Genomic DNA, 12,570 nt, shown 5'->3' with positions numbered 1-12,570 from the left:
AAAGTACTTGAAAACTATGGCTTCGGCCCAAATTTCATAAAGTGGGTCAGTGCGTTCTACACACAACCTTGTGCGAGAGTATACGTAAATGGGGTGTTAACACAAATTCTAGAGCTGGCTGGAGGCACGAGGCAAGGTTATCTGCCTGCTATCCCTGCTTTTGTTCACTTTAGTGATTGAACCACTGGCTGACTTACTCAGAGCAAGATTTGGCAAAGCAGGGATATCATTGGCTGGCAAAATAGAGCTTGTTACCCTCTACGCCGATGATATCATGGTATATATCAGGAACCCGGAGAGGTATATGGCAAGAGTACTGAAAGCAGTGAGAGAATTCAGGGATTACTCTGGCCTGAAGCTGAATGCAGCGAATGGGCACCTAATACCGTGAAATCTCTGGGAGTAGATGTAGCACAGACTACTCAACCAACCCGAGCACATAATTACGGGAAACTCGGGGAGGCTCTCTGCACCAAACTCACCCGTTGGAGGCATCTTCCGATCTCACTAATGGGACGTCTAGCATTGGTCAAAATGATCATACGCCCAAAGCTGTTTTATCTATTCAGCACAATACCAGTGTGGCCAGGAAGATCCTTCCTCACTAAAATACAGGGAGCATGTTCAGCCTTCATATGGAAAGGACAACCGAGACTGACCTGGATGCGTCTCACACAACCATATGAGAAGGGAGGGTTGGGTGCTCCAGATTTTGAACGTTACTTCCTCGCAGCGCAAGCTTATTACGCTATATTTTGGACAGAGGGGGGACCCGGGATTCCACAAGCTACTAATGAACTACACGGGGAAGGTCCCACAGAGCTTTACACAAACTAGTCGCAAGGAATCGAATACATGACAACACCAGGAACCCAATACTAGTGCATGTAGAGCATGCAATAAAATAGCACAAGACCCGAAAGGCACAGTACTGTACCACCCCGGCATGCCAATATGGGATGCAGCTTATCTTCCCGATAACTCAAGATGTGACACTGTCTACGTACTGGAGAGAGAGTGGTGTTCATCTAATGGGGGACGTATTTGTAGACAAGCATTTCATTAGCTGGAATGAAATAAAGCCCACAGTAGGGGATAGTCCACTCCAAAGGCTACAATGCCTTAGACTATGCTCAGCAATGGCCAAAGTGTGGTAGGGCCTCCCTGAAGAGCCCCCAACACATTTAAACCTGGGATATGTGCTCACCCCGAGTGCGATGAAGAAATCCGCCTCCACGCTATACAAACTCTCACTGTCACACAGAGCATCTCAAGCCCCGAATACTAAAAGGGAATGGAAACAGGACCTAGGGACCACGCTCACAGACACATACCGATCGCGCTTATGCGGGTTGACAAAGAGCATATCTTGCAACTCCAGATACCGTCTAATTCACTACAAAATACTCAACAGAGTTAATTTCACCCCTGCACGACTAAAAAGCATTTATGACATGGCAACAGGGACATGTCCCAGATGCGGGAGTGAGGAAGTGGGCATTTTTCATGCTCAAATGTCTGGTAACCTTCGTGCTGTCCAGTCAAATGGTCGAATATATTTGATCGAATGACAAATTGGTCGAATCAATTTGGTCAGAAAAAAAAAGGTTGAATTTTTTTTTTAAGTATTTTTTTTTTTGCTCTAGTATAGGTAAAAAAAGGTAAAAAAAGGTGTTTTAAAACCAAAAACAGGGGTTGGGGGGGGGACCCCCCCCAAAAAAAAAAAAAAATTCGACCATTTTTTCGACCAAATTGATTCGACCATATTGTAATTCGATCAAATGCATTCGACCAAATGTCTGGTAACCATTTTTCATATGACACGGTCGTGTACAAAGCTTGCGGGGTACGGGGCTGATGTCTGTGATGAGCTGAAAGTAATGTCTGATCACCCAATACAGTGGGCCGGGATCATATGTATTGGGAATTGTATCTAAAATGAACCCCAGCCAATGCAAATGTCTTAATTACAGTCTATTATTGGCCAAGCGTGTGATGCTAATGCGATGGAAGAACAAGGAGCCTCCGGTCTTGGGGGACTGGGTAAGAGTCATGACCTGGGTGAACGATAATGAAAAGACATACACCACTCTTAGCAATGACAAGCCATCCGAAAGATATTTGGGGCGGGTTAAGGCAATACTTGGCGATAAAAGACTGAGAGAAGAACAAAAAGTAACTGTAATTGAAAGTACTGTAACATGTCTGTCTGTGCATAATAAATAAAGGTTTTATAAAAAAAAAAAGAGAAAGGGTTTCAAATATAAATAAAAAGTGTGTGTTCTGAGAAGTTTGTTGTGCTGTAAGACTGCCAGCATTGCTAAGAGTGCAGCGCCAGTCCAAATTCTTTTCACATGTAATTAAATAAAACCAAACTGCTAGCATTTCCAAGTGCGCAGGGAGATTAAAAAGACAGGGCGCTGCGCGTGTCAAATTGTGTTTCCCTCAGTAAATGTGTGCCATATTATTTAAATTAAACTTTATATAAAGTAGAGTGTCTAGCTTATGATCTTGGCACAATACAATGTTACTAGGCAAACAGTAAGTAATATTCAGGTCTAGTGTTAAAGAAAACGGTTTCTGCTGTGATGATGGCTCTGGCATCTGAAGGCATTAGGTGGATCCAATGCACTAGAGCGCTGACCCGCAGCCTGTGGCTCGCCACATGTTTTGGGCTACATCTCCCATCAGCACTAGCAATGCATGCTCAATGGTGGGGGATCATGGGAGTCGTGTGCCAGAACATCTGCAGAGCTCAGGTTAGTGAACCCTGCCTTAGGGTCTCAATCCCAACCTATCAGAGTTGTGAGGGCGCACAAGGCCAGTGTAGCACTTGTTAGCTTATTGCAGTTTACCAAGTGCAGCTGCACTTCGCAGAAAGCCGTTTCAACAGCACTTCCAGAGCCTGGGAGAGTGGGAGCAGTAGGACCCAACCCCCCAAAAGCATGAGATTTACAGGAAGCGGATGTGTTTGTTTCCAAATATCTAAACAAAAATTAAAGGCGGATATAACAACTGGTTTGGGGTGTTTCATCACTCTTGAGAAAGCACCCCTTGTCCTCACCATAAAGTGGCCAATGTCCAACTCACTGATAAAGAAAGGGGGGCCTGTGACCCAAGAAGCGCAAGAACAGGACAGGAAGACGCGGGCCCTCAAAAGCCCAATGGTGTGGATGGAAGGGTGACGCAAGAGGCGCCGCACGTGTGGAAGCAAGAATGAAAGGGGCTATTGTGGCCGGGGCAAACCTCATGCGGGCACAGAGGGCCCTAGTACAAGAGGGACGCTGTGCCAGAGCCATCAGCAGGCCGAGCATGCGCCAATGGGATGCCAGGGTTGAGGGGATAATCTTTCCTTGTGAGCTGTGTTCTCAGACAGTCCTTACTCATCCCTTAACTATCTCTTCCTTCTCTTAAGAATTGCAAAATAGTGTAAAATGCTACTTATTTATTTATTTATTTATTATTGAATTAGCTGAATTTAATCAACTTTTCAATTTTTTTCTTCGAAACATATAAAATGCTACTTATTTGTAAGCCCTTCTGATAGCCCTATTTGGTAGAACATAAGTTATTTAATGTGTGTGCGGGCAGTGCCCATGTGGGTGTATGGATGCGCACGTGCACGCATGAATTCGTTGCTATTCAGGATGCATCAAGTGAGCTGATCCTTTCAAGAATGTTTTGGGACAGGCCATGTTTGAAAAAGGAAGCCAAAGTTCACAGGATCAATATTCCTCTGCAGTGTAATTCACCCATCAACATCATTGGCTGAAACCCTCCATACCACTGGCGGAAATAGCGTCTGACACTAATTGCGCCCCGGCAGAACAATGTCTGACTTTATACCCCTTTAATATGAGAAATGACGCTCCATGGATGACATGCTGACAGCGTTTACAGAACACTTCAAATAGAGCAAGTCTCTCCGGCAAGCAATAGGGCACCTTTTAAAGTACACTGGGCTGGTTTCATTGGTCAGGAGCTCCCTTAGTGATTAGAAACATGTGAGGAAATTGTTAATGACCGTGTTGCTTAATATCAATGGCCAGCCACACATAGGGAAGCACAGGCCGCATTGACACCCATGCAATGCAGTAGGCAATATTAGTCCCTTATTCCCTTGGGGTTGCAGGGGGTTTGGGGGGTAGCAAAACATTTTGGCAAAGCTTACATAGGACATCAATTCCAGATTGCACTATGCCCAGTTAGCATACCACTTGAAGTGTCAATAACGTTCAATTTCATATCATTGCCAGTTTCCAATTTAACACATCATGACCAGATTACATTATACTCAGTTAGCACAGCAAAGCCATATTATAACAGGCATCGTCAGCACAACATTTCCAGATTCAAGTAGAACACGTGAGCATCCCGGGCCAGTTTGTATTATGAGGACTTACCACATTATTATCAGAATCCATTAAGCACATAATTGCAATTTCTATCATTTATTTATTTTTATTTTTATTGATAAAAATCGTAGGCAAAACAATGCATTTTTGGCACAAAAACAAGTACAAAGTTATAAATGCCACATCATATCACATCATTACATTGATAACAATGCGAAGGACATGGGTCCTTGACAATGGGGTGAGAGAATGTGACTGGGAGACCAGATGTTTCAGGGGAAGGTGGGAGCATAAACCAGGGACGTGGACAGAACAGAATGACATGGGGACGGGACGGTGGAGGAAGGGATGAACTGAGGATGGGGGGATGACGGGAAAGTGCTGTCGGGTTGTCCATTCACAGAAGCACATGATTGATAGACGCCATTATTCCCATTCAGCACACCGCGACCTGATTCCATTTCACTTCGTTAACACATTGCAGCTGGAGTTAATTAGATCAAGCAAACAGACCATGCACAAATGCCATCGTGACCAGTTAAAGTACATATTGTTTTTTTTATTTTTTTTTTATTTTTATTGTCTAAATTAGCCTTTAAAAAAATCAGAAAGAGAATTCATAATTCAACATTTAACATTTCCACATTACATTTGTGCACACAAGCCCTCAAGACTCCGTCATGGAATAGTCCCTCATCCCAGTCTTAACACCAAAGCTTCAAGCTCCTTATTATACCATCAGCATGAACTACCACACTTTGTACTCTGTCAGAGCAAGTTCCCCTGCTTTTTTGTTGTTACAACAGTAGTTTTTCCCACAGATACAGAAATTGGATTAGTACATAGTTTAATTGTCTCTCTCGGCAATCAAACAGGGCTTGCCACCAGTCCTCCACACTTGGGGTTTGATATTTCAGTAGCTGTGGCCCCAAAGTCAGTGATCTTTGCTGGTGCAGGCCCTTACAGAACAGTGTCAAGTGATTTAAGGTTTCTTCCTCTTGTTTACAGAATCTACACTCTGCAGTGGTGGCTTCTGCTTTGCGCAGCTCTCTTAGCCACTCCTTGGTTTTGAGGGCATTTAAGCGAGATTTTATGAACAAGAATCTGCTGACATTGTCTGGGTATAATTCAATGTGAGTCAGCAGAGTATTCAAGTTTCTGGGTTCATTCGGGACATCTTTCATCAGATTGTTGGAATTTCTTTGGGTCCCTGTTAGAATCCAGCCAAGTCTCCAAACTTTGTTTTTTGCTAGTACATATTGACCAGATTCCATTGAACTCATATTGCACAAATGTAACAATTTGTATCATATTTCCATTATGCTGATTTAGAACATCATGGCCAGATCCTGTCATGCTTCTTTAGAAAATAAATCATTTTTGTGAAGTTAATGCATCATTGTCAGATTTCAATTGGGTAAATTAGTGCTCTGTGTGCATTTGGTCCAATAAGCACATCATTTCCTGTTTTAATTATGCCCTCCTGCCACAACATATCCACTTTTTATTTGTGCCAAATTACCAGTTCCAGTAGTTCTCATTTTGTCCAACATTGCTAGTACAGAGCGTATATCTCCCATAGTTTCTCCACTGGGAGGCCAAGCTGTTATTCCTGCCTGCAGTGCTGCACACAGAGTTACCTGCATGCACTGTAACAGTGCAGCCAGTATTAGCATAATTGACCTAAAAACAGTTCACCTAAAACATTTGGACGAATTATTTTACCTTTTGTTCGGTCAAATTTAATTAAATATATATATGGGGGTGGGTAAGGGTATTGACTATGTTGAGGGGAAGTGGGAGGAGTTACGGGTGGTCTCCCCTTGCATTTTAGACCGAAAAAAGGTCAAATAAATTTGATCAAATGTGATTAGGTCAAATAGACCCAAACCGTGCAGCCTACAGGCTATCTTCCGCCGCACCACGTGAGCGGTGCAAGGCCTGCAATGTGGCAAAATTACTTTGTGCTCCTCCTACTGGCACCACACTGCTGATTGCTGAATCATGCATTATCCACCAATGGCTCCCCTGTTGCTGAGTAATGCATGCTCAGCTCCAGTGCATCAGGCTGCAGTCTGCAAGCACTAGCCTCCAACACCGGAGCTGGTATCGTGGGATGGTATGCAGTCTGCCGCAATGCTAGCCCTCTGCCCCAAGTCTCCAGGTGACATCAAATTGGGCCAGGCTCCAGCCATGGATACCACAGTAACAATACGTGAGCACCACGGGGGATTTTAAGAGAAGTGCCAGATGCTGGAATGCAGGTGAATGAGAGCAGATCTACAACTCAAAGAGGGCAGGCACATAGAGTAAGCCATCATAAACAATTGTGGCCAATGCATGATGGGTGTTGGAGGAGCAGCCCTTGCCATTATGCACAGGCCATCACTTTCCTGTCATGCACAACACTCCACTTCAAGAGTGGTGTGCATGACAGAGAATCACCCTAAAAACTGCAGTCAGTGGGGGCGCTGTCCCCTGAAGGATGCCCCAAGCACCTCTTTCCTGAAGGCGGTAGAGGAGTAAGGCAGCACTGCTCAAAGGTGGGCATTTAGGATCAGGGGGTCTACTTAGATGCTATCCCATTATGGACCACGTGAAGGAAGTATTCAGGGAGGGGACTATCAACACACTTACCTCTTTTCTCCCTGTTGCAATGAGGTAACGGGTGCAGCATCAGGCATACACAAATGTAAGTATAAACAAGTCTGTGTGTGTGTATTTTGTGAACTTGTGTATCTGTGTCAATGTGTGCACCATTTTGGTTAGGTGGGATTGTTTGTTTATGTGAACATGTGTGCATTTGTGTGCGCATGTTCAAGGCTAGCAAGGAGTGTTACTACAAATAATGAGGATACAACTATCAAACAAAAAATGTTTACATTAGAAAAACTGCACAAACAGGAAACCAGTAAATGGTGGGAAGCAACCTCCCTTCAAAATCATACCGATATGAGACAAATACCGCGAGGGTTCAGGATGTTAACGATTCCATCGTCTGATAGATAACCCTGACCCAAAGCTGTTAACTGAATGGGGTGAAACTACCATTATCTGCTCATTTACATTTTTGGAAATATTGCTGTGGTATATGCCAAAAAAGAAAGAGATTAAATATGCAACAACTTAGAGAAATTGAAAGCACAATCTATACGGGGGTTGGTGGCAAAGAAGCACTAAAATCCAGATGGAAGAGAATTTGGAAATATATGAAAATGAGTTAAAGGAGGAGAAACAGAACATTTTGGATGGAAGACCATGAACTGGGAAGATTGCATACATTCGCAAGAAACTATATTCAATAAAGAAAAGCAATGTATTGACTAAGAAACCCCAACCAACCCAATTGCAAGTGGAAACAGATGAAGCAACAAGTTCCTTCATTGATTCCTCTGAAAGTGAACGTAAAAGGGGCACAAACATCGGTGCACCTGAATTATTTAGAGGAAATGACACTATTACACATCGAGGACAAAAAACCAACAGGGCGAAATTGGAACAAAGCCAAAACTATGGAAACCCAAGACAAAGAGTGAGGAAGGTGAGGCGATAAAGAAGTAAAGACAGCACAAAAAAGAGAACAAACATTGTAGTGCTAGGACATAAAGACCGCATATGGAAACTAAGGCACAATAACCATATACTAAAGTGACACGTCAGACACGAGGTTTGTTTTCTAAACAAGTCTGGTTTATTTCAAAGTATTCTGCTGATTAGATGCAGATTCTGCTCTCCTTCAAGGACTTAGTGAGAGAGAAAAACAATGTATTTCTGCACAGTTTGACATTCCTGTCTGTGTTAGTATTTCAGCATTCAGGCCGTGGCCTTGCACTGTGTGTGATTTTGAAGCATAAAATATATGTGCAAAGCGTTTTGACAGAAAGGAAAAAAGCAAATGGCCGACATTATACAAAATGGATGCCCTTTGGTAACATTGACGATTCTTTGGTCGCAATGTTTGTCACATGATGCGATTGGTTTCAGGCCAACATACTATACATATCATTCGACTATAGGGTTAGGTTTGTGTTGTGCACCTTCACTTAACATGCAGGGAGGTTTTGTTCTAATTGCATGTACACACTCATTTGTAATTTGGGAGCAGAGAACTGGCAGACATTGTATGCAACAACAGCAGAACATGAGGATTCCAAATATCATGACCAGAATTGCAATTAGTTTCCATCCCCATGATCGCAGCAGTTCCCAAAACCAAGGGCTTATATTCAGATTCCAACCACCTGTGGGAACATGAATTTCAGAACTTAGGACATGCAATTTCTTGATTGCTTCAAATATTGTGGGGGAAGAGTCACTTACGAATGCACAGCACGCTGACCCCACCAATTTGCATACTCCTCCACGATCAGATAAAATTATACCAAGAATCATTCTATTTTGAAGTGCGACTAATCTGATTGCTTTTTGTTCCAATGTCACATTATAGAGTATATCTGAAGTTCCATTTATTGTTTTTTCTAACACCTTAGACAGATTCCTTATATTCCATGAATGTATTGCTTGTCCTCAAAATGGTATAAATGATTTCGCTATATCCCCTACGATCTGTCCTGCGGTATCATCTCGACGTGGCCAAGATCTAGAGAGTTTTGCTATCTCAGAAGTTTTGGAAAGAAATACACCAGGCAAAAGTATACCTAAATAACAAGTCCCTTCCCAGGTTCTAGGTAACCATGGGTAGGCCTGATCTCCACATATAAAATAGACAGAAGCTCCTATATATATATGTTTTTCTTCTTGCTCAAGCACAGCAATATTCATGCATCTAGTGAATGTTCCCACTGGGTGGGAACCCTTTTTCCGTAAGCAAAATGGGACAGAACGTGGACTATGATTAATAGTATAAGAGGGGGGCACAGCATCGTTATTTCCTACCGGAGCCATTTTAAAAGTGATTAGGGACTTGTAAGGCATAGAGAGCCTATCTACTGGACTTGTTGTTACCAGGTTTATTTTTCTTCTGCTTGTAAATACGGAACAACACAATGGCTCCAATACCAATCTTTCAAATTCATTTATTTTTATTGCATCAAACTGACGAGTGACACTATCATTCCATTTTCGAAAAATTGTGCTCTTAATGATGCATAACAGGCTGTATTAAGGGCAAATGATGTACATACCACCCCTTCCTCTTTCCTCCTGCTGGGGTAAATGGGAACAGACCCAACAATTGGACCTATTCAAGATAGCAGTCATATTCATAATCAGTAGCAATGTATTATTGTCATACTCTTTTCTATGTTTCACTTCTCGTGAGGGGAGAGTATAAGAGAGCAAATGTACTAGGCTGCTCATAGTAGGAGAATTGGTAGCAGTCAAAAGAGAGTTCAAAGGATGCACAGTTTCTAGATACCAGAATATTGGGACTAGTGTAATAAAAATACAAAGCGGTATCATAATCATTAGCATATTATTCCTTCTGAACCAAGTCTTTATTGCAGTAGGCTTAATCTCTATCTCTATATCATCAACAGCATCGGTGCAGGAGGGAGCAGGAGCGAATATAGGCATTGTCTGTAATGTTTATCTCAGGAAAGGTTTTCAGTGTCCGTTGGGGAAAGTTCTCCACAGCAACACACGTTAGCAACAAATGTTCAGGCCAAGCCAGGCTAGCCTGCTTATTGATGATAGCAAACTGATGTGAATTTGCACAGAGCTCCAAAAAGGCAGGAGCAAATATCAATTCGATAGTGTCGGTACCATATGCCCCTGCTTGTCCATGCTAGGTTGCAATGGTTCTTCACTTTTCAATGGTAATACTGGGAAACCGCGTGTCAGAGCTTTCAATTTCACCGTGCTTGATACAGCTCATACGCTCCTTTTCCCTAGGCGTCATCCATGAGCTAGGAACAAAGGCGAAACAAAAGCTGATCATTTCCGATTTTGTGAACGTAGATTGTACCTCAGAGATCGAGGTACAGTATGGTCGATGCACAATGCACTCTCGTTTCCAGATGCAAGATCAGTGCCAGTTTCAGATGCACTGCGTGATGATGATAAGGCAGCAGTCGGACAAAGTTGCGGCACCTCTGCCCTTTTCGATCTTCATTGCAATCTCCCCAGGCCCTTTCTCAGGCTTAGGCAGCACTTCTGACAGAGAGCTTGCGATGATATCTTTGTTATCAAGTGCAGCTGTCTGTCTTTCTTTCGATGTCAGGATCATCAAGCTCTTTCTCATGTGGCAAAGGAATCGGAACTCTTTTTGTGTATGTTGGGTGGATCCAATGCTTGCGTCCATTCACCGGACTGCAGTCTGCGTAGCCAATAGCACCTGGAAGGGTCCCGCCCAGCGTGGAGCAAGTGAAGATTTTCTTTCAAAGTTTTTGACAAGCATCCAATCCCAGGCTGCAGACAATGTCCTAGGCCGGTATATCTGACAGAAAGAGCCTCCTGCACCTGCTGATGAATCAAATGCAAGTTTTGAATTAACTGTTTATAGTAATCAATAAGTAATGGGTACTCTATGTCCCTCAACCATTTCGGTCGAGGGGCATTCCAAGCATTCGCTGGTCTCCCCATCACGATTTTGTAAGGGGAGAGACCAGTCCTCGCCTGTACAGTTGTTTGCATGCAAAGTAAAGCCAGCGGTAGTGCATCGGGCCATTTCAAATTGCTCCCCGCACATACTTTACTAAGTTTGTTTTTCAGGATACCGTTCTGATGTTCTACTAAACCAGCACTCATCGGGCGTCTGGCCGAATGGAATCGTTTATCAATCTGGAGACCTGAACAGATTTGTAATATCACGGCTGCAATAAAGTGCAGGCCGTTATCTGACCATATGACATGGGGTAGGCCAAAACGGGGAAAATATTCTTTTAGCATGGCTTTAGCTGTGGACATAGCTGTACAATCTTTCAGGGGATAGGCCTCTACCCATTTACTGAACACACAACCCACCACGAGAACATACTTCTAGTTTTGGCACCTTTCCATTTCTATGAAATCTAAATAGGATGACTTCAAATGGCATGGACGGTGGGCCAAAACTTCCTACTGGTGTCACTGTTCCCTTTCCAATGTTATGTTGTAAACAAGTCATGCAGTTCTGAACCAATCTTTCAGAGTTTTTCTAATGTGTGGATTCTGCCATACAGAATCCAGGTGTTGTATCATTTTTCTAGCACATATGGGTGTTGGACTGTGGTGGATAGTGACCATTGCCATCACATAGGCATTTGGTAACATCCATCGGTTTCAGAATCTAATTCTGCTGGGCCCTTAGACCAGTTTTTTTTTCATCTATAGTAGCTTCTTGCATTTCCTTAATTGTTGCAATTCCATTCTCTATCATGCAGGGTACTTCTTCTATTTTCTCAACATATATTTTTGTGTGTAGAGCAGTGGCAGTTTTTTTCGTAATTTTGTCTGCAAATGCGTTTGCCTTTCCAACATTACATGTTACTTTTTTATGTGCTTCACATTTCATTAACGCTAATCGCTTGGGAAGTGCTGACAATAGTTTCACTATCAAAGTGCTATGTTGGATTTTGGTTCAGTGTAATGTCAGGAAACCCCTTTCAGCCCATAATCAACCAAAATTGTGTACCACCCCAAAGGCATACTGACTGTCAGTATGTATGTTTACATTGAGATTTGCTGAGATTTCACATGCTCTTGTCAACGCTATTATTTCTGCAGCTTGTGCTGAGTTATGCGGGATTCTTTTGCTTTCTATAATACTTTTCAGTGTCATGATGGCATAAGCAGCAGTTGATGTGCCATCTGGTAATATAAAACAAGAACTGTCACAAAACAGTTCGCCATCTGGGTCTTTCTGGGGGGTGTCAGTTAGGTCAATTCTTCCTTTTGTCTCTTGTTCAGTAACTATTAAGCAATCATGGGGGAATTGTTTTTCACCCCCTTTCTCATTTGGAGGGGGCATTAACTCAGCTGGATTTAAAGCGCAACACCTTTTAATTTGGATATGCGGTGCATATCTTGTTAATCTGGCTGATGTAAGGTGTTGCGTCTGCGTTCTATTTAAAAGAACGTCCACTGAGTGAGGTACCATTACGGTTAAAGTGTGACCTAAAACCATTCCCTCGGTTTGTTTTACTGATGCAGCGGCTACAGCAACAGCTCGCAAGCAACGCGGCAAAGCACATGCAACAGGATCCAATGTGAAGAGAAGTAACCGCATGGTCTATTTCTCCCCCGTGTTCCTGGGTCAAAACAGCCAAAGCACATC

This window comes from Ambystoma mexicanum, chromosome 4q (assembly GCF_040938575.1).
Source record: "Ambystoma mexicanum isolate Mex_15411 chromosome 4q, UKY_AmexF1_1, whole genome shotgun sequence".
In the NCBI taxonomy this organism is placed as follows: domain Eukaryota; kingdom Metazoa; phylum Chordata; class Amphibia; order Caudata; family Ambystomatidae; genus Ambystoma; species Ambystoma mexicanum.
The sequence above is the reverse complement of the archived record's forward strand: the minus strand, read 5'-3'. Positions refer to the sequence as shown.